The sequence below is a fragment of the Protopterus annectens genome, chromosome 11.part0 (assembly GCF_019279795.1).
Source record: "Protopterus annectens isolate FY-2018-M chromosome 11.part0, PAN1.0, whole genome shotgun sequence".
Lineage (NCBI taxonomy): Eukaryota > Metazoa > Chordata > Ceratodontiformes > Protopteridae > Protopterus > Protopterus annectens.
In genome coordinates, this window is record NC_056745.1 from 487,772,969 (window position 1) to 487,794,362 (window position 21,394).

Genomic DNA, 21,394 nt, shown 5'->3' on the forward strand with positions numbered 1-21,394 from the left:
AAAAAATCCAGTTAGTTTGTTAACCTCACCATCAAAGACAGAATCTTCACTAGTCAAACAGCTCAACGTTATAAGTTGTCCTTGACAACCCCTCTTTTCATATGTTGGGGTGAAGACTGTCCCTGTGCAGGTACTGATTGACAAAGGTAGATTTCCTGTGGATACTACTACTGAAACTAAAACTGTCATCAAGCAGTTCCAAATGAATATCCAGGAAGTCTATTGTTTTCCCAAACCCTCCCAGGGTAAAGTTAAAAAAAATGGTGGAACAATTCAGGTCTTGCAAGAATAACTGGAAACTGTCAATGTTCCCTTGCCACAAAAAAAAAAAAAATCATTAATGTAACGCCTGTAAAATAAAATATTCTTAGCCAAAGGATGTGTCACAAGAAATTTCATCTCCCACATAGCCATAACTAGACTGGCAAAAGAGGGAGCTACTCAAGAACCTATGGTCACACCAGGGATTTGCTGAAAAATATTATAGGTTCATAGCTATGTACTAGGCTATCGGCCCTGGGGCCTATACAAGCCCAGCCAAAAAGGTACCCTGGCTTTTGCCACCCAAGAAAATTATTTTCCTGTGCCACTGTCGAGCAGAGCCACAGAGGTGATCCCCGAGGTGAATTTCCTATTTCTCATCCAATCATCAAGATTTTTCTTGAAGATTGCTAATGAGGAGCTTTGTTTGATATAGATAGGTAGATTATTCCAGAGTATGGGAAATCTCTGGGAAAGGAATCTATCCCTCTTGCATGTTCTGTTTATTGTGGTGACGAGGTTTAGGTCTCTAGACCGTGTAGCTCAGAGGGATTGGGATTTCTTTAAGTGGAGCATGTCCAGCAGCTCTGGGTTTGAGATAGCTTTGTATGTTAGGCAGGGATCACCTCTGAGTAGGCGATATACGATGGAGTAAAGCTGGAGTTTTTTGTGACAGTCTGCATAGGGCATCTGTTTGAGGCCAGTAATCCTCTTTGTGAGGTATTTCTGCTGCCTTTCCAGTTGTTGTAGATGTCTTGTGAGGTACATACCAAAAGGGGCGTTGTACTCTATAATGGGTCTAATGAGTGATGAGTAGAGGGGAACAATGACCTCTTTTTTTCTGGATGAGAAACCTTTTGTGATGAGGTGTGCCATGTAGAAGGATTTCCTGTCTACTGTGACGATGTGATTATCAAAGGAGAGACTACTGTCCACCTGTGTCCCAAGGTCTCTTATCACACTTTCAGTGTTAAGTATACTACCGCCTATGTTGTAGTTCATGGGTACAGAGTTTTTACCAAAGGGGATGACAGTGCACTTTTTGGCATTGAGCTTGAGGCCATGGCTTTGACATCAGGCATCTTTCTCAGTGAGGCCCTTTTGTAGGATGTCCACATCGTTAGGAGTTTTGATTATGGCTCCTAGTTTGCAGTCATCTGCGAACTTCTTTAGCCAAAGACCTTCTGTGTTAGCCTGTACTTCAGAGAAGTAGATACCAAACAGGAGAGGACCCAGGACAGAACCCTGTGGTACTCCACTTGTCACTGATCTGAAGTCGGATTTGGAGTCTGCTACTTTCACAGTGTGGGTTCTGTCATTGAGCCAGTTGGCAACCCATCTTGTGACATAGGGATTTATACCTAGTTTAGTGAGTTTATCTATAATTCCAGAGTAGGGCGTGGTTTCAAAAGCCTAGGCAAGATCTAGATAGGCTGTGTGAACCACCTTACCCTTGTCTACTGCATTAGTGACTGCTTCAAAGAAGGCTATCAGGTTTAGGAGACATGATCTGCCTTTTACAAACCCGAACTGGGTAGGGTCCAGAGTCTGGAGATTACCAATGTCTTTGTTTATAAGTTCCATGATGATACGTTCCATGGCCTTGCAGATCAGGCTCGTCAGGCTAATGGGGTGGTAGTTCCCAGGGTCTGTGGTGGCTCCCACCTTGTGAAGTGGGATAACCGTTGCTGTGCACCATTCAGCAGGCACAAAGCCTGAGGTGAGGCTATGACTGAACATGGTACTTAGGTGAGGTGCCAGTTTGTTCTGTAGTTCATGTAGAATGCAGCCTGAGATGTTGTGTGGTCCCATGGATGCTGTGTTCTTGGTTTTAAAGAGTGTGGTTTTTACCTGTGCAGCCGTGATTACAGGAACTTTGCATTCTTCCGATATAGAGATGGGCTCTTTAGGGGGTGAGAGGGGGTAAGGTTAGCAATGAACCTATCTGCCAGGATGTTGGCAATATCAGTTGGGTCTGTATATTTAGTGCCATTGTGCTGTAACTCAGAGCAGATCTGAGTGTTGCCATTGAGATTCTTGACATAGCTATAGAATGCTTTGTGGTTGTCTTTAGAATCAGTGGTGATTTTGTTTTCGTAACTAGCTTTGGAGGATTTTATCAGGGATCGCAGCTTCTTACTGAGGCTGACCAGGGAGCTCCTCCACTCATGGGATTTTACTCTCTTTTGCAACAGTTTCTTCCTTCTGTTGTACAGTTTGTTTATGGCAGGGGACCACCAGATTGGCTTCCTTTTTTTGGAGGATATCGTCTTGGTTCTGTTTGGGATAGCATGATCCATGCACTCATGTAAGTTCTTATAAAGTGCAATTGTGTAGGATTCAGTAGTCATAACTGTATTGTCCATCTGCATGGGTGTCATGAAGTTCACCACTTCTGTCTTAAGAAGCATGAAGTTGGCTTTGGAGAAATTTTTTACCATGGTTTCCTTAATGAAGGGTGGGGGCAGGATGTGGATATCTAGGGTAATTAGCTTATGGTCGGATCGGACCAATGAGGCATTGACTTCAGGTGTGGAACACCGGTCACTCATGTTGGTAATGACTAGATCTAGGATATTGTTGCCTCTGGTGGGGGTGTGGATAAGTTGATCCAGGGCATTGGAGTTTATGAATTCCAGAAAGCGTTGAGCGAAGGAGTTGGTACATGAGTAGTTTTCCCAGTTAATGGTGGGGTAGTTGAAATCGCCCATTATTAGGGTGTTTGGTTGAATCCTAATTATTTCCAGTACATCAAGAAAAGAGGAGTGGGAATCCTGGGGCATGGTGGGTGATCTGTAGCAAGCTACAATTTGGATTGCAGTTTTGTCCAGAGTTAGTTGCACTTGGATAACCTCGGCTGTATTATGCTGAGCAACTAGCCTGGAGGTGGGGATATCCTTAATGAATATGGACACACCTCCGCCTTTGGTGTTCAGGTCCAGGTTACATGGCTGAAAAGTGTGGTATGAGTTATAGCCTGGTAGTGCAGGGGTTCTCTCTGGAGCCTTGAACCAGGTCTCAGTCACTGTATAGATATTGATGTTCTCCATTTTAAGGAGTGCCTCGAGTGAGTGCATTTTGAGATTTAGACTTTTAGCATTGAGTAGCATCACCCTCAGTTTTTGTATGCTATTAGTTCCAAACTTAAAAAAAAATTCTTTCCAAAATCATTTCCATCAAAGCGCACAAAGTGTTGATCTTAACATAGTCAAAGTCAGTATAACCAGTCAAATATTCCCTAAATAATTCAATTCCGGCTTCTTGATCTATACTTGTATAAATGGAAGTGACATCAAGTGTTACAAAAAATATAGCTGACACATCAAAATTTTACAAATTAAATTCACATAACAACTCTAATAGATGCCATGAATCTTTTAAATAAAACCTTGAACTTTGAACAATTGGGTTTAAAATTTTATCTAACCAAATAGAAATTAGTTCAGTCTTAGATTATGCTGCTGATACTTGTTGTTGTTGTTTGTCTTTTCCCTGTAAGGGGTCGCCACAGCGGAACTCCGGTCTGCTAATGATTGGCAGTAGATTTTTACGAAACGCCGAGGTGCCAGCTCGACGTCCAACCTTCAACGAAGGCACGCCCATTTACGCACGCATGTCTTTCGAATGCTACCCAACTGTGGGGAGGACATGCAGACTCCACACAGAAGGCACTCCCAAGCCAAACTGAGAATCGAACGGGAGAACCTCTTGCTGTGAGGTAACAATGCTACCACCGTACCACTGAGGCATCCATGGGTCTAAAGGGGGGTGCTACTGCATTTGTGGACTTTAGGAATACCATGGAGAACTGCTAACTTTGGATGTTCAACCTGCAAAGAACATGTATACTGAGTGTCCGATATTACCTTGACAAAATAAATCAAATAATAAAGTGTCAATACGCTTGACACACAATACAACTTCATTTATAGTGACCTGTTTGTAATTTCTATGGTCACTCAAAAGTTGCAGCATAGCGTTTTCATAGTCCACAGTATGCATAATGACTAAGGCATCATCCTTATCTGCCTTCATTACTGCCAGATTCTTGTTAGTAGCTAAGTCAATTAATGCTTTCCTCTCTCGCTGAGTAAGTTTATCAGTACTGTGGGACCATCTACTAATGTCTCTGAAATGCTGTTCACACAGAAACCCAAAAACTTGTAAGGAAGAGCATAAGACAGGATTATAGGTACTTCAACATTTACATTGTTCTGTGGGAAAAACAGAAGTAGACAAACCATCAAAAATGAACATCAAATTCAACTTTCTTAAGTATAACTTAAAATCCACAAATTTACTACATTCACTTTGCTGGAAGGAATAAATGTAAAGCCATGTTGTAACACCTTATAGATGTCATCTGTTAAGTTAACATCAGACTAATTTAAAATGTCTATATAAAAAATTCAGTTCTCTTTTTGTTGTTTCTGTTCCTGTTGTTCCCTTTCTTCCCTTGTTCATTTTTGTGTGTGGCCTGAATTTCTTTCAACCACCTCAGGGTTCTCTGCACCCCTGATTTGTCCTCTAAAAAAGGTCCATTCATTGTGGATGCAACAGCAGCAACATTGGGAGAATTATTAACAACATCCGTATTGCCAGCATCACACTGACTAGAAACAGAAGTAGAAGCAACTGCCTCTGTAAGACCATTAATACTATCAAATGCACCAGCTGATTTCACAGTTTGTACTGATGTTAAACATTTAGGTAATGGATAGGCAGTTTTGTCTTCATAGGCAGCGAAGTCCTTCTTCAATTTTCTTTGTTTTCCATTAATAATGGTCGACCTCTGCCTGTCTTTTTTGATGGAAATGCCTTCATATAAAGTAGAAAAGCACTGGAAACATTTGGACCCCCTAACTTTAATGTCCAGAATTTCTATATCAGTTTTTAAGTTAGTAATATTACATTTATGATGGGCGACCACCATTTTCATCAGAGTGACACCAGTACCATTAAAAAGGTCAGTCAATTGCTGGTACAAAGTGTCCCCTTGTTGAACACAGTTAGGAAATTTAAATAATCTTAAGCCACGAGGTACACAGCAGACTCTTACACATTCCTCTAAATAGGCCACTTCTAACTGCAAAGAAATAATTTTTAAGGAATGTTTTTCTAAAGAAAATATGTCATTTTTACAAATGTCAAACTCATCTGAGCAGCTACTTTCAATAGTGGAACCCATGACCACACCAGAGATTTGCTGAAAAATACTAGTTCCAAACTTTAAAAAAATTGCTTTCCAAAATCATTTCCATCAAAGCACACAAAGTGTTGATCTTAACATTGTCAAAGTCAGTATAACCAGTCAAATAAGAGCAGACTACACTCCAGGACTAAATGAAACTATTAACATCAAGGGCTGGATTCATGAAGGCTTGCATGGAGTCTAAGAGTAGTGTAAGATGGCAGACGGCCAATATGTCTGCCGAGCGATCCAGCAACAGCCGGCAAGGGTGTGCATGAGAGCTCCTAGAACTACTCTTGCACGGACAGTGCTATGTTATGAAAATTACCTCATTTGCTGCTGAAAGCTATGCAAATGAGGTAAATTTGCTATCCAGGAAACACTAACCTGTCCGTGGAAGAGTAGAGTTATTTGCAGAAATGTGCTCTGTTGGTAATGGAGTACCGTTCTGCAAATAGCAAAATGGAACTATGACAGCTCCAAATAAAGGATGCATCCAGTTGAGGAAGCATGCCAATGGCCAAATATAAGGCCATTGGCATTTCTATCGTTTGAAAATTAATAAAAATCAAAAATTTTTTTCTCCGATGTTTAAGAGTAGCACAATGCCGCGCAAACGTGCGGAGCTTTAAAAAACAGAAAATAAATAAAAAATAGGCAAAAATAGGCATACTTATTAAAAAGATTATTCTGCCATGCAGGTGAATGGCAGGCTGAAGACAACATGGCTACTGAGTAGTGGTTGCTAAGGGGGGGAAGCTCAGTTTGAGAGATGTAACCAAGCATTAGTAGGCAATCCTATGCAAATGAGGTTAAGGATAGTGAATCCCAATTTTCCTTGGCATGTGAGCCATGTCCCTATAGTGTAAGTGTAGGAGTAGGGGAGTAGTAGAGTAGAAGATAGGTGACATCATGAGGGAGTATGCATGAAAGACTGTAAGCTTATTGGAGCAGAGTGGCTTGTATTTGCTGTGAGTTACTCAGGATTGGAAGAGGCGTGTCTACAGTTGTCCTAGATGTAACTCAGAAGCCGAAGGTGTATGCCGTCGATATCACTGAAATTTCTTGCAAACGTGCTTACACTGTGTGCGTGCCTGCAAACCTGTGTAAGCCTGTGTGCGCGCGTGTGCACCTGTCTAAGCCTGTGTAAGCCTGTGTAAGCCTATGTACACGGATGTGCACCCGCCTAAGCCTGTGCAAGCCTGTGTGCACACGTGTGCACTCGTGCACTTGTTTGCGCTTGTTTGCACGGCGCTGCCCCTTGTGAAAACAGAAAGGGAAAAGGAAGGAAAAGAAGTAGTAGGAAGTTAACCAAGGAGAACTAGCAGAGCTTCCAGGTGAAATAAATCAGAATCAGCCAATTACACAGGCAGTACACTAGCCCAGCCCAGCCCACCACTTAAAACTCTGCAAACAACATTCCCCCATGTTTTTCTCAAAAACACTGCAACACTGCAGTATACAAAGAGAGTGAAAACTTAAAAAGCTTAACTCAGACAAAAAATGTTAGGGGCTGCCATTGCTATTATAAGCCAACATGTGCAAGATGCTGAGGGTGGTGCCATTGCAAATGCTGCTGAGCAACCCACAGTGAGGAGATGGAGAAGAGTGTACAGACCCAGTGTAACCTACCAGGGGCTACATGAGCTGGAGATAGTGGAGCGCTATAGAGTGGACAGAGACCTCCTGCAGCAAATTGTTGAGCTGTGCAGGCCAAGCCTCACACAGAACCAACAGAGGGGAACCCAACCCAGTGGAAACCAAGGTATGTGTTGGCCAACTGGTGATATGATGGGGATTTCACAGGCATCAGCATCCAGGGTACTGCACCAGTTCCTGAATGCCATGTCAGAACATGTCGGTGATCATGTATATTTCCCCAATTCCCATGAGGCATTGACCAACAATATGCGTCTCTTCTAGCAAATAGCGGAATACCCTGAGGTGGTCGGTGCAATTGACTGCACGCACATACACATCAAAGCACCAGCCGGTGAGCAGGGTAAGGCCTACATCAACCGCAAGGGCTTCCCCTCCATCAACTGCCAGGTCGTGTACGATGCCCAGGGCATAATACTGAATGTGTGTGCTGGCTGCCCTGGAAGCTACCACGATTCCCGTATCTGGCATCTGATGCAGCTGTACCAGACATTTGCCAGTGGGAACATCTCTGACGGTCACCTAGTGGGGATGCTGGATACGCACTGGAGCCGTTGCTGATGACACCCATCAGAAATGCACACACACCTGAACAAGAACTCCATAATGAGGCACACGCACAAACACGAAATGTAATTGAGCGTGTGTTTGGGATGCTCAAGTCATGGTTCCGGTGCCTGGACACATCTGGTGGAGCCTTGCAGTACTCACCAACTACATGTACCCAAATTGTCATGGTATGTGCCATGCTACACAATATGATCCTGCAAAAACAGCTGCAGCAGGAACAGCATGGGGCAGGGCCAAACAGCCCCACACCATTGCCAAGGCCATCACAGGTAGAGCATGACTCAGGAGGAACAACCTGAGCCTGCCCCAGTAGGCAGAAGGAGGTGTGCCCAGTATGCCTTGGCAAAGAGGCAATGCATAGCACATACACTGGCTCAGTAGGAACCCTGGAAATTATACCTCTCTCTGACTCACACATAAAATAAAAGGGATGCCTAACTTGACACTACCTGTTTTCAAACATGTATAGGGAGTGTACTATGTGCATCCGACATTGGCAGCCCTGCAGCACCACCTGAGGCATGATTGCCATGTTTTAAGCAATATAAAGCAGTGTTAAGCAGCTTTTACCACTATTTAGTATATGTAAACAAAATTGCCGGTGCTAACTAGCAGAACGTCGGGCAACGTTGAGCAATGTCGGACAAGGTCTGGCAAAGTCGGGCAAAGTTGAGCAAAGTCAGGTAAACATGCTCATATTTGCTTTACTGTTCCTTAAGCAGTCTAGTCTGCCCAGCATGAAAATAAAAAGCAGTGACAGGGCTCAAACCCAGGATACTGTGCACTATAGTCACAGTACTGAACCACTAAGCCATGACAGCATTTCACTGGCACAGACATAGCAGGACAATTGTACACTAACGCAAACACAAATAAATGCTGTATCATGCCCCTAAATAGGCATATGGGTAACCTTCTCCACAGGCCTATATGCAGACAGAGAACAGCAGGCCAGGTGGTGTGATGTGGGTTGGGTAGGCTATGATGTCGCAATCTAATATACGTGACATTGGACGCTAAGATCTGTAGTACAGTAGTATGCCTCAGGCCAGTAGAATAGGCAACAGTACAGACTGAAATGGTGTACCTTACATAGCAGTGCAGGCCTAGCAAATGTGTATAAGTGTCAGGTGAACCCCTCATCCTATGTACACCCACAGTAACAATCAGATGTGCCCCCGGGTAGAAATGTACAAAGAATAGCTGTCGCCCCTGTATGAAGAAATGTTGATAAGTCTTTGCAAAGTGTCTCATGGAAGCCCTGCAGGCACAGCATGATCCCTGTTGATTTATGACACAAAGGTGAGCCCTGCTCTAAAAATACAACTTGATTTTCCACACACATATAGTATAAATGTCTATACCGGACGTGTTCACACACTTCAACAAATGTAGTGGATTTCATTCAGCATCAAACTGAAAGGTCATACTGGGCATGCTCACACACTTAAATAAACAAAGCAAATGTCAGGCAACAACATACTGAAAGGTCATACTGGGCATGCTCACACACTTAGGCCATGTCTGAGTACAGCAGTGGGCCACACATATCTGGCAGTTGCATGTTTTACCCCAGGAACCTGTCACTATTCACCAATCCTGCCTTGTGCACACAGTTATATGAAAACAGACACATATAATATATTGAAAGCCTGTCATAATCACACTATGTACCACAAGTACATAAGTTGTTAACAGAAAGTGAAAAAGCAAAGAAGATCAATAAACCTGCAATCAGTATCATCAATAAACAATGTGCACTCCAAATATTATCCAATCCATGTTCTGGCAAAAGAATTTGTGAAGGAGTCCATAGAGAACCATGGTGCTTCCTTCCGCTATGTCATAAATAGCAATGTACACTCATATATGTCCTGAGTTAGTGCAAACTGTAAATGACTGACATTGCCAACATCCTGTCAGACAGGCTCATACATACATACCCCCCTCTCACTGACAAAAGGCCCTATCATCATACCTGGAGATTGTGAAGGCACAGATATCACATATAGAATGGGTAAACAGCACCTTCCAAACCTGAAAACGTGGCATCTATGGGATTACATTGTTTCCCTAGCTGTGTCATAAGTGAACTCTAGAACAAACAGACCCTGCACCTGAACAGTCTGTTGAGCCTCACCCTCTGTACAGAATAGGAAACTGTTGAATGTGTTACAGCAACGTTTGCCACACTCCACAAGTGTTGGTGCACAACAGACCAGGGGAACTATTGTCTTCTAAGCCTATTAAGCCTGATCTGCAAGGCCATGGAGTCCATCATGATGGAACTCATAAACAGAGCTATTGGGAGCCTACAAGCACCCAACCCTACCAATTTCGGTTTGGTCATGGGCAGATCATGGTTCCCAAACCTGCTAGACTGTTTTCAAGGCAGTCACCCAGGACATACATCAATGAAATGAGCTACACACGTCCCACATAGACCTTGAAAAGCCCTTTGCCAACATCCCAGACACATGTCGTATCCACAAAATCAACAACCTGTGCATAAATATGTCTGTCATCTGATGGATTGCCAACTGGGGCACAGATAGATCACACAAGGTAAGAAGTGTGGTCTCCTGTACAAGCTGTTAACAACTGCTGCCCCCCATGGCTCAGTCCTGGGACCCCTCCTGTCTGGTGTATACTTTTCAGAAATACAGTCAAACACACGAGGGCTATGTTTAGCAAAGTTTGTAGATGACTGCCAAAAAGTTGTCATAATTGATGTTTGGGACAACAGAGACATCCTTAAAAAGGGTCTCAGTCAGACAGATGTGGTGTCAAAATTATGGCCTCGAGCTACAGTCATACAAATACCACATAGGTACCTACACCCTAAATATGGAGGTGATAATAAGGGATCTATGGACAAATGTGGATAGTCATCTCTACTTCCAGAAACACATTCACAAAGTGGTCAGAAAATCATGCTATGTGTTCCCACAAACTGCCAAGGCCTTTGCATGTAGGTCAAAGGAGGTTCCCTGTAGTCATCAGTCATCAGACCCATCAGAGAGTACCACAACACACTTGTGATGAATCTGACTAGGCACCTTCAGCAGCTGGAAAGACCACTGAAGTACCTCAACAAGAGGATTACTGGCCTCAAACAGTTGCCCCATGCAACAAGACTGAATTTAACTCAATCTGTACTCTGTTGCATACTGTCTACTCAGGAGATCTCTGCCCAACAGACAGGTCCATGTCATGGCAACACTCAGATCTGCTCTAAGTTACAGCTCAATGGCACTAAATATACAGACTCAACTGATATTGCCAACATCCTGGCAGATAGGATCATTGTTAACTTTACCCCCCTCTCACCCATGAAAGAGCACATCTCTATAATGGAAGACTGCAAAGTTGTTGTCATCACGGCTGCACAGGTAAAAAAACTCTCCAAAGCCAGTATCACAGCATCCATGGGACCAGATAACTTCCCGGGCTGTGTTCTACACAAACTACAGAACAAACAGGCACCACACCGATCTACCATGTTCAGTCATAGCCTCACCTCAGGCTTTGTGCCTGCTGAATGGTGCACAGTGACGGTTATCCCACTACACAAAGGTGGAGACACCACAGACCCCAGGAACTAGTGCCCCATTAGCCTGATGAGCCTGCTGTTCAAGGCCATGGAATGTATCATCATACAACTTATAAAAAAAGACATTGGTAATCTCCAAACTCTGGACCACAACCATGTTGGGTTTGTAAAATGCAGATCATGTCTCCTAAACTTGATAGATGACATTGAAGCAGTCACCAGAACCATAGACAAGGGTAAGGTGGTTTGCACAATCTATGTAGATCTTGCCACGGCTTTCAACACCATCCCACACTCTGGAATTATAGATAAACCCACTAAACTAGGTATAAATTGCTATGTCACAAGATGGGTTGTCAACTGGCTTACTGACAGAACACACACTGTGAAAGTAGCAGACTCCAAGTATGACTTTGGACCAGTGATGAGTGCAGTACCACAGGGTCCAGTCCTGGGTCCTGTCCTATTTTGTATCTACTTCCCTGAAGTAAACTTTAACATGGAAGGTCTGTGGCTAATGAAGTTTCCAGATGACTGCAAACTAGGAGCTATAATTTTAAATACTAAAGATGTGGACATCCTACAAAAGGGCCTCACTGAGACAGATGGCTGGTGTCAAAGCCATGGCCTCAAGCTCAATGCCAAAAAGTGCATTGTCATCTCCTTTGGTAAAAACTCTGTAGCCATGAACTACAACATATGCGGTAGTATACTTAACACTGAAAGTGTGATAAAAGACTTTGGGTCACAGGTGGACAGTGGACACATCCCCACAGTAGTCAGGAAATCCTTCTATGTGGCACACCTTATCACAAAAGGTGTCTCATGCAGAATAGAAGAGGACATTGTTACCCTCTACTCATCACTCACTAGATCCATAATAGAGTACAACGCCCCTTTTGCTATGTACCTCACAAGACATCTACAACAACTGGAAAGCCTGCAGTAATACCTCACAAAGTGCATTAGTGGCCTGAAATACATGCCATACACAGAACATCTCAAAATGCTCCAGCTGTACTCTCTCGCATATCACTTACTCAGAGGTGATCTCTGCCTAACATACAAAGCTATGTCAAACACAGAGCTGTTGGACATGCTCCACGTAAAACACTCACAATCTCTCTGATCTTCGGCCCCAAAACCACGAGAGAAATACAAAAGGAAGGGGTGTATCCATTTACCTTATGGATACCCACACTTTCAGGTTAGTGGCGCAGCATGAGGCCTTGGAGACCATGCAAGTGCAACTAACACTGGGCAAAGCTGCTTATCAGATTGTAGCCTGCTATAGATCACCTACCTTGTCTCAGGAACCTCACTCAGTATTCCTGAGAACAGTGGAAAATATAAAGGTCCTATCAAACACCATTATATGAGGAGATTACAACTACCCAAACAATGAGTGGGAGAATTACTCATGTACAACGTCCTTTGCCCAATGTTTCCTAGAGTTTAAAAACTCAAACACCCTGGAACAGCTGGTCACCATGCCCACTAGAGGTGACAACATAATGGACCTGATTATCACCAACATGGGGTACCAGTGTTCCACAACCGAGATAACCCCCTCGTTGGTAATATCAGATCATAAAGTAATCACACTGGACATCCACCCCCCCCCCCAGTCAAGGAAACCCCTGTGAAGACATTTTCAAAACCAAACTGCACACTTCTCAAGACCAAAGTGGAAAGTTCCAAAGCCCCCTTGCTATAGGATAATGCTATACAATCTGCCAAATCATTTACAAGTGCATTCTATGAGCATCTACAGGGATGCATGGATCGGGACATCCCAAATAAAACCAAGATGCACTCCTCCAAAAATAAGAAACCAATCTGGTGGTCGTCGCCTATAAATAAGTTATACAAGAGGAGGAGGAAATGAACACATGATAGAGCAAACTTCACAAAAGGAAAGGCATCACTGATTATTATTAGGAAGACACAATGATTGCTCATAATATAATCCAAGGCCAGTTTCTAAAGACAAATCGCCAAGGAATGTAAGAATAACAACCACAAAGCCTTCGTTAGCTATACCAAACATTTAGGTGGCAACTTGCAAATATGCTGTCAGCTACTGAAAAATGGCAATAAATACACTGAACCAACTTACATTGCCCACATCCTGGGGGACAGGTTCAGTGCAAACCCCTCCATCACCCCCAAAAGGGCATGTGTCCATCCCAGAAGAATGCAGAGCCCCAGACTTCATGGACATGCAGGTAAAGACAGCCCTCTCCAAAGCTAAGAACACAGCATCAGTGGGACTGGATGGTGTCCCAGACAGCGTCTTACACCAGCCCCAAAAGGAACTACACCCTCTCCTACATTCACTGTCCAGACTCAACCTTACCACAGGCTATGTACCCAAAGAATGGCATATACCAACAGTCATCCAGCTCCACAAAGGGGGTGCCACAACATAACCTGGAAACCATTGCCCTATAGGTCTACTCAGCATGGTCTGCAAAGCTATGGAGCAAATTATCATGGAACCCATAAACAGAGACATTGGGGACCTCCAGACACTGGACTCTACCCAACTTGGCCTTGTTATAGGTAGATCCTGCCTCCTAAACCTAGTTGACTTATTTGCAACAGTTACCAAGGACATAAATGGAGGTGAAAGTAGTCCACACAGCCCACCTGGACCTCACTAAGGACTTTTGACACCATTCCCCACTCTGTCATCATGGACAAGCTTACCAGCTTGAACATTAACAGTTATGTCACAGGATAGGTGGCCAACTGGCTCACAGATCAAACACACATGTTCAGGGTTGCAGGTGCCATGTCCGACTCTAAATCAGTCACAAATGGTATCCCACAGGTCTTGGTCCTGGGACCCCACCTGTTCAGTAGATACTGCTCAGAGGTACAGGCAAGCACAGGAGGAGTATGGCTGAACAAGTTTGCAGATGACTGCTAACTGTGGTTTAATTGACTACGGCTGACACAGACATCCTCCAGAAGGGTCTTACAGAGACAGATACCTGGTGTCAAAACAATGCCCTCAAGCAGAATGCCAAAGAATGCATAGTCATCCCCTTTGGATAAAACAAAGTGCACACAAATTACCACAAAGGTGATAATCCAGTATGTATGGAGAAAGTAATTATGGCTCTGTGGACCCAGGTAGATAGTAAACTCTCCTTTGATGATCACATGGCCAAAGTGTTTAGAAATTCCTTCTATGTAGCCCACCTAATGTCACCTAATGTAACCCACTTTGTCTAGTCTGATGATGTCACCATCCTACAAGTATACCTGTGGAAAGGAAAGCTCGCAGTAATGTGTATAGCGCATTGTGTAAATGTGTAATCCTCTAGTTTCATAAAGTAGTTAGGTAGGGGTTTGAATCCTGCACTTGACAACTGTGTGTGTTTGTGTGATCTCCTTGGAGAGGAGCAAGCTTTTTGGAGACTACTAAAACACCTTAAAAGTGGTATACTCATCTTTGTCATCTGATGATGTCACCATGCTACAAATATACCTGTGGAAAATAGAACTCTCAGTAAGGTATAGCACGTTGTCTTAATGCGTACTTCTCTTGTATCATTAAGTAGGGGTTTGAATCCTGCACTTGACCACTGTGTGTGTTTGCGTGTGATCTCCTTGGAGAGAAGCAACCTTTTTGGAGACTACTAATACACCTTAAAAGTGGTATGCTTATCTTTGTCAAGTCTGATGATGTCACCATCCTACAAATATACCCGTGGAAAGAAAATTGTCCAGTAATGTGTATAGCATGTTGTGTAAATGTGTATTGCTCTGTTATCATAAACTAATTAGTTAGGGGTTTGAATCCTACACTTGGTGTGTGTGTGACACTGTTGGTTAATGTGTTGTGGGTTTTGCTTTTACTACTGTATGACATATCACTATGACAACAGTATGTGCATTGCACATGTCAGGTAGCTGTGTGGCAAATACATATACGTACATGTGACCTCAATTATTTCATAGGTGGGAACCCTGCTTTCTCCATGAACACATCTGTTATCTTTGCCAGAGTGTGCTGCCACTTTCCAGACCTTAGGTCACATCTGTATGCTTGTGACAAGCCCAGCCACTGCAGTGATCCCTGGCCTAGGTCATCCGTATCACACACACTCATTACGGTTTCTGTTGAGTAGTGTGAGTGAGGGTTTATGCCTGAGGTATATTTCAAACCTGTTCAAATGCAGCAAAGTCTGTCAATGATGGCTATTCATTATAGGTGTACAACAACCTATGTGGATATGCATGCATACCTCTTATAGCTTATGTGATCCACCGAGGGATTTCAAAATACCTTTGGAAATGTGATTACCAAAGGAGAGATGATGTAACACTTGGCTGTATGTACACATCGGTACCTGTTCAACATGTTGGGGGCTACTACCTATGTGGTACTGTGGGGATACTATGTTTTGTAAAAGTGTATGACTATGCTTTAGTTGGCTTATAGCTTTACAGCATGGGTTTGACAACGGGTATCTGTCTCTATGATACCCTTGTGGAGGATGTGTGTGTCATCTGGAGAATGCATTATAGGCCACAGTATGCATTTCCAGATGTGGACGGACATATCCCTACTGTGTTTGCTTGTACCTAAGAGAGCTATATGCCAAACAGGAGTGGTCCCAGGAATGGGTGCAGGTGAATACCACTAGTTATTGGCATAGTATAGTACCTGAAGGATCCAAATGTTACTGTGAGTCCTACATCTGTGTCAGTTGTCAAGACATCATCTAACGATTGTTTATGGTCAGGCTGTTCAGGTTATGTATACTACCAGAATGCAACCCAATGACAGATAGTAACAGTATCACCCACAGTACAGTGTCAAACCATGTCATACACACGTGTACCCAAGTTCCAAGATGTGTGTAGTACAATGCATGCTGGCTGCCAATAGAAACTATGGAGTATTAACACTGTGTAATACAGGGCATGTCACCCTGCCCATGTGTCCACTATGCACGTACATGCAGACAGTGCACCTCCACCATGTTCACGAATGTACACCTGCAAATCTGTGCTGCACACATCCTGTCCACTCTCTAACACATGCTGCCAATACTGCAGACATCAGCCAAGTGGCATGTGGGTAGACAATACACTATTGGAATTAACACTGGTAAAACAATACTACATCGACAATCATAGCTTTAATGCATCATGCCTGCTCAGCTACACCTTCAAGGATATCATTACACTTTACTGCTGACAACATGCTAACATTGCTATACTGCTATAAAGTCACCCTGTGCATGTTAGCCTGTTCCTGCATCAATGTTACAGATGACAGGAGGTGGCACAAGTTTCATCATATGCACAGGGTGTGTTGTTGGTTTGCCGGAGGCCTACATTGAGCCATACAATCAACATGTATGTATGTGTGTGTGTGTGAGGGCCAAGAGTACTGCTATGGGCCAATGTTGATGCAATGTGTGCAGGTATGTGTTAACCCTAGGTGTCTGGTTTATGTGTGTGTGTGTCTGCATGCACACAGTTCCACCATGTGGCTGCCATATACGGGGATTTGTGGGACAGCCACAGAGTGAACCTGCCAGGCTTTACAGATCACCATCTCTGGCCACGGATACGGTACCTGTGCCTGGCAGGGGTGCTACTGACAGTATCAGGTACTAAGCCAGACTGGGTACTATCCTCATAGGTAGACAGATGTACAATGGACCCAGGTCCCTAATGGGACTGGCCAGAGCCACGTGCACGTGGTCTTCTAGGATGGTCTATGGACAGCCCACCCCCAACATTGCTGGGGCTAGTACTGGCACTACAGGAGTGGCTGTGACTTGAGGGATGTCCATGGTGACTGCCAGCTGCTGATGTTGCTGGCATACGTCCATGTCGATGTCTCAACCATCCCGCACTGTCCATATGTGCCTGTGCCTCCATGACAGCCTGGAACATGCGTGAGGTTGTAAGACCTGTGTCACGTCTGCCAGGGGCATGATGACCAGCAGTGCTCTGATGAGAACTCCTGGACATCTCCCTACGTGGTACCATTCCAGACATCTGGGTATGGCTGCTGTGTCGGGCTGCATGTGCCATAGATTTCACACTGTCCTGGCCAATGCCGACTGTACACTGTCCCTCAGTTAAGGGAATTGGTGATGGATGTATTGGCAGTATGACTGTGTGCATGGATGGGGTGGACACTTGTGTACTGTCGATTGGTGGTCCAACAACAGACCCTGACAAACATGCCTGTGCCTCAACACACCTATCCTCATTATCACTATTTGTGTCAGTGACATCAGGTTCCCTGCTGCAGTGAACCAGCCCAACCTCAGCACCTGTGAGAGGAAGACAGGAAACACACTTTACGACCTGTACATGATGTCGGAACACATGCACACATGCACACACACACACACACACACACACACACACACACACACACACACACACACACACACACACACACACACACACACACCACCAGCAATCCAGAACATACTCAATAGTGGTTGATGGTGGGGTACAGTATCACAAGCCAAACAGCCATATCACACGTGTCAGCGTGCAGGATGTGTGTTGCTAAACAGCATGCAGTGCCAGTGTTGACAGTCCTTGCTAATAACAGTATACATGGGTTTGATGCATATGTATTGTTGTTCAGTGATTGGCCTCACCCTGGAACGCAATGTGTACATGGACACAGCATTGCTGTGCAAGTCATAAAAGCTCTTCAATGTCCTGTGCACCATCACTCACAGGTATACATACCATGGCTGGATGTGTATCTGTGTGTCACATAGATATCCATTTCTGATTAGAGCATCTGTGTCTTTAGCAGATAATTGTGGACACAGGTTTAGCTCATGCATGCTATGTATACACACAGGATGAGTGGTGCATGTATACCTGATGGAATACCATTACTCAACATAGCCATTGTACAGTGGTTATGGTGAGTGTAGAACATATTGTGGACATGCCAGTGCCAGCCATGACATGGCATGCTACATCACAACTGCAACATTAAACATCACACATACCCAATGTGTGTCATGTGACCTATACACTCAATAGCATTACAAGACATATATGTGTCACTTTGTGAAAATTGTGATTGCTATGCATATTGTGTATAGGTGCATATGTTTGCACACACACAACATTGAGGTGTATAGCAATGAATGCTATGTGTTGTACTGTGGTTACTGTAACTGGATGGGGTGTAGTACCATGAGCCATTATCATGCAGCATCATGTGGTCACTCAAGGCTACTAATGTGTGCCAGACCAGCAACTATCATGTTGTACCTGAACTGCAGTACCGTGGCTACATTCACCATTTCACAGACAGTTGTTACATGGATTTGTAAGGTGCCCAATAGGGAGCATTGCCTAGCATGAATGTGTTGTGTGTTGAAGAGGGTCGCACTGCCACATGATAGGCCTCTACCCCTCAGGTATATTATGTGTGCTGTGTGGATGACATTTGGGATACTGGAGTGTGACCTTATAGCAGGTGCCTGAATACGCCATGTGTAGCATATTAACGTGTACTGCGTATGACAAAGTTGAGTATATTCTGTGCATGTGTATCGACTCTGCCTATCCAATATCCATGACATTGTAGCCACAATTGTTTGGGATGCTCTGTGTATTGCATGTGTTTGAGGCAGCTACTCACATTACTGAGATGTGCATAGTCTCACAGCAAACATGCACAGCATGCATTATGCGTAGGTGTGTTACATGTGTACATGGCCTACACCTCACCTATGAAATGCACATGTTATTTGCATGGGTCTGCTGCCTTGCTGTCACACCAGAGGGACCTACAAGGATATGAGACAGTTTGTCAGTGACAACAACTGTGGCATTGCTACTGTGGGTTTGCAATCTTACAGTAGTACAACGGTTGACAGTCACAGGCCTACAGATTATGTTCCAAATTATCAGTATTGCACAACACCAGGCTCCACATCTTCTAACTACACAGTACACATCTCACATATGCATGATCTACCAATCGAGGTAACTGTAGTCTACAGATATGCCATGTTTCCTGCACGCAACGTGTGAACTTGCTGGGTGGCTCCGGCCTCCATGATGATACATGTGTGCTGTTGTTGTTGTTGGCCAGGAGCCACCAGGCTCAGGAGCAGCTCCTCCACTCTGGTGAGGGAGGATGGATGGTTACCCCACCACCTGTGGCAAGCTGTTGTCTACGGACGTCAGACGCATGCTGCCAGACATGTCTAAGTAAATCACTGCAGTGATGGCGTACCTGCTCATATGTCCAGTTATGCATGCTTATGTCATTTACCCTACGGACAACATCTTGCCACAATGCAGTCCATTCATGCTGTTCCTGGCTGGTTCTGGAGAAAAGCAGGGAGTAGTGCTGAACCAGACTGCTTGTTATTATTTCATCCTCAGCTGGACTATAGGTAGGGTTGCAATGGTGAGCCATGACCCTGGAAGACAGTGAAACAATATGTGTGAGCAAGTCATGTGGCACACTTAACATTCTAAAGTACAGATATCACTGAACTGCCATATATAGCAACCTAATGGCTGTCAGAGGATACACACTTTCAATACCACATATCAGTGCTCAACCCACAACTGCCTGACCGTGCCTGGCACACTCTATATATTAAACCATGTTCTGCACAGCAACAAAGAGAAACCAGTATGTAAGACTATAGTATACAACAGTACATGGCACACTGTATGCAACACAATGCACCACCTAGCCACAGGAGGTATATATCAAGCTAATGCATAAAGAAATATGTCATCCATTGCAATGATTGTAAAGTCCAGTTACAGTATTACCAGTATTCCACACTAGTTGTTGATGGCAAACCCCTTCCTAACATATGTGCACATTCGTGAATATAGGTGCCATACTGCTGTACTAGACTATAGATGTTGCTAGATACGCACTTATATCCTGTAACACACATATGACTGAGGGCATGTTACAGGCATATCCACACACAAATCAGACATACATACGTGTCCATATTCATTAAGGATATCCACACCTCCAGGCTAGTTGCTCAGCATAATGCATCCGAGATTATCCAAGTGCAACTAACTCTGGGCAAGACCGCAATCCAAATTGTAGCTTGCTACAGATCCCCCACCATGCCCCAGGATTCCCACTCCTCATTTCTTAATACACTGGAAAATATTAGGGTGCAACCTAACACCCTAATAATGGGCGATTTCAACTACCCTACCATTAACTGCGAAAACTACTCATGTACCAACTCTTGTGCTCAACGTTTTCTGGAATTCATAAATTCCAATGCCATGGATCAACTTATCCACACCCCCACCAGGGGCAGCAATATCCTAGACCTGGTTATTACCAACATGGGCAACTGGTGCTCCACACCAGAGGTCAATTCCTTGTTGGTCAGATCCGACCATAAGCTAATCACCCTAGACATCCACATCCCTCCCCCACCCCCATTAGGGAAACCACAGTAAAAAATTTCTCCAAAGCCAACTTCACGCTTCTTAAGACAGAAGTGGCAAACTTCACGACAACCATGCTGACTGACAATAGAGGTATGACTGCTGAATCCTACACAAATGCACTTTATAAGCACTTACATGAGTGCATGGATCGTGCAATCCCTAACCGAACCAAGATGCTATCCTCCAAAAAAAGGAAGCCAATCTGGTGGTCCCCTGTCATAAACAAACTCTACAAAAGAAGAAAGAAACTGTTGTAAAAAAGAGTAAAATCCCATGATTGGAGAAACTCCCTGGTCAGCTTCAGTAAGAAGCTGAGATCCCTCATAAAATCCTCCAAAGCTAGTTATGAAAACAAAATCGCCACTGACTCTAAAGACAACCACAAAGCATTCTATAGCTATATCAAGAATCTCAATGGCAACACTCAGATCTGCTCTGAGTTACAGCATAATGGCACTAAATATACAGAACCAACGGATATTGCTAACATCCTGGCAGATCGGTTCAGTGCTAACTTTACCCCTCTGTCATCCCCTAAAGGCCCCATTTCTATACCAGAAGAATGCAAAGTTCCAGTAATCACGGCTGCACAAGTAAAAAACACACAATCCAAAGCCAAGAACACAGCATCCATGGGACATGACGACATCCCAGGCTGTGTTCTACATGAATTACAGAATGAACTGGCACCCCAC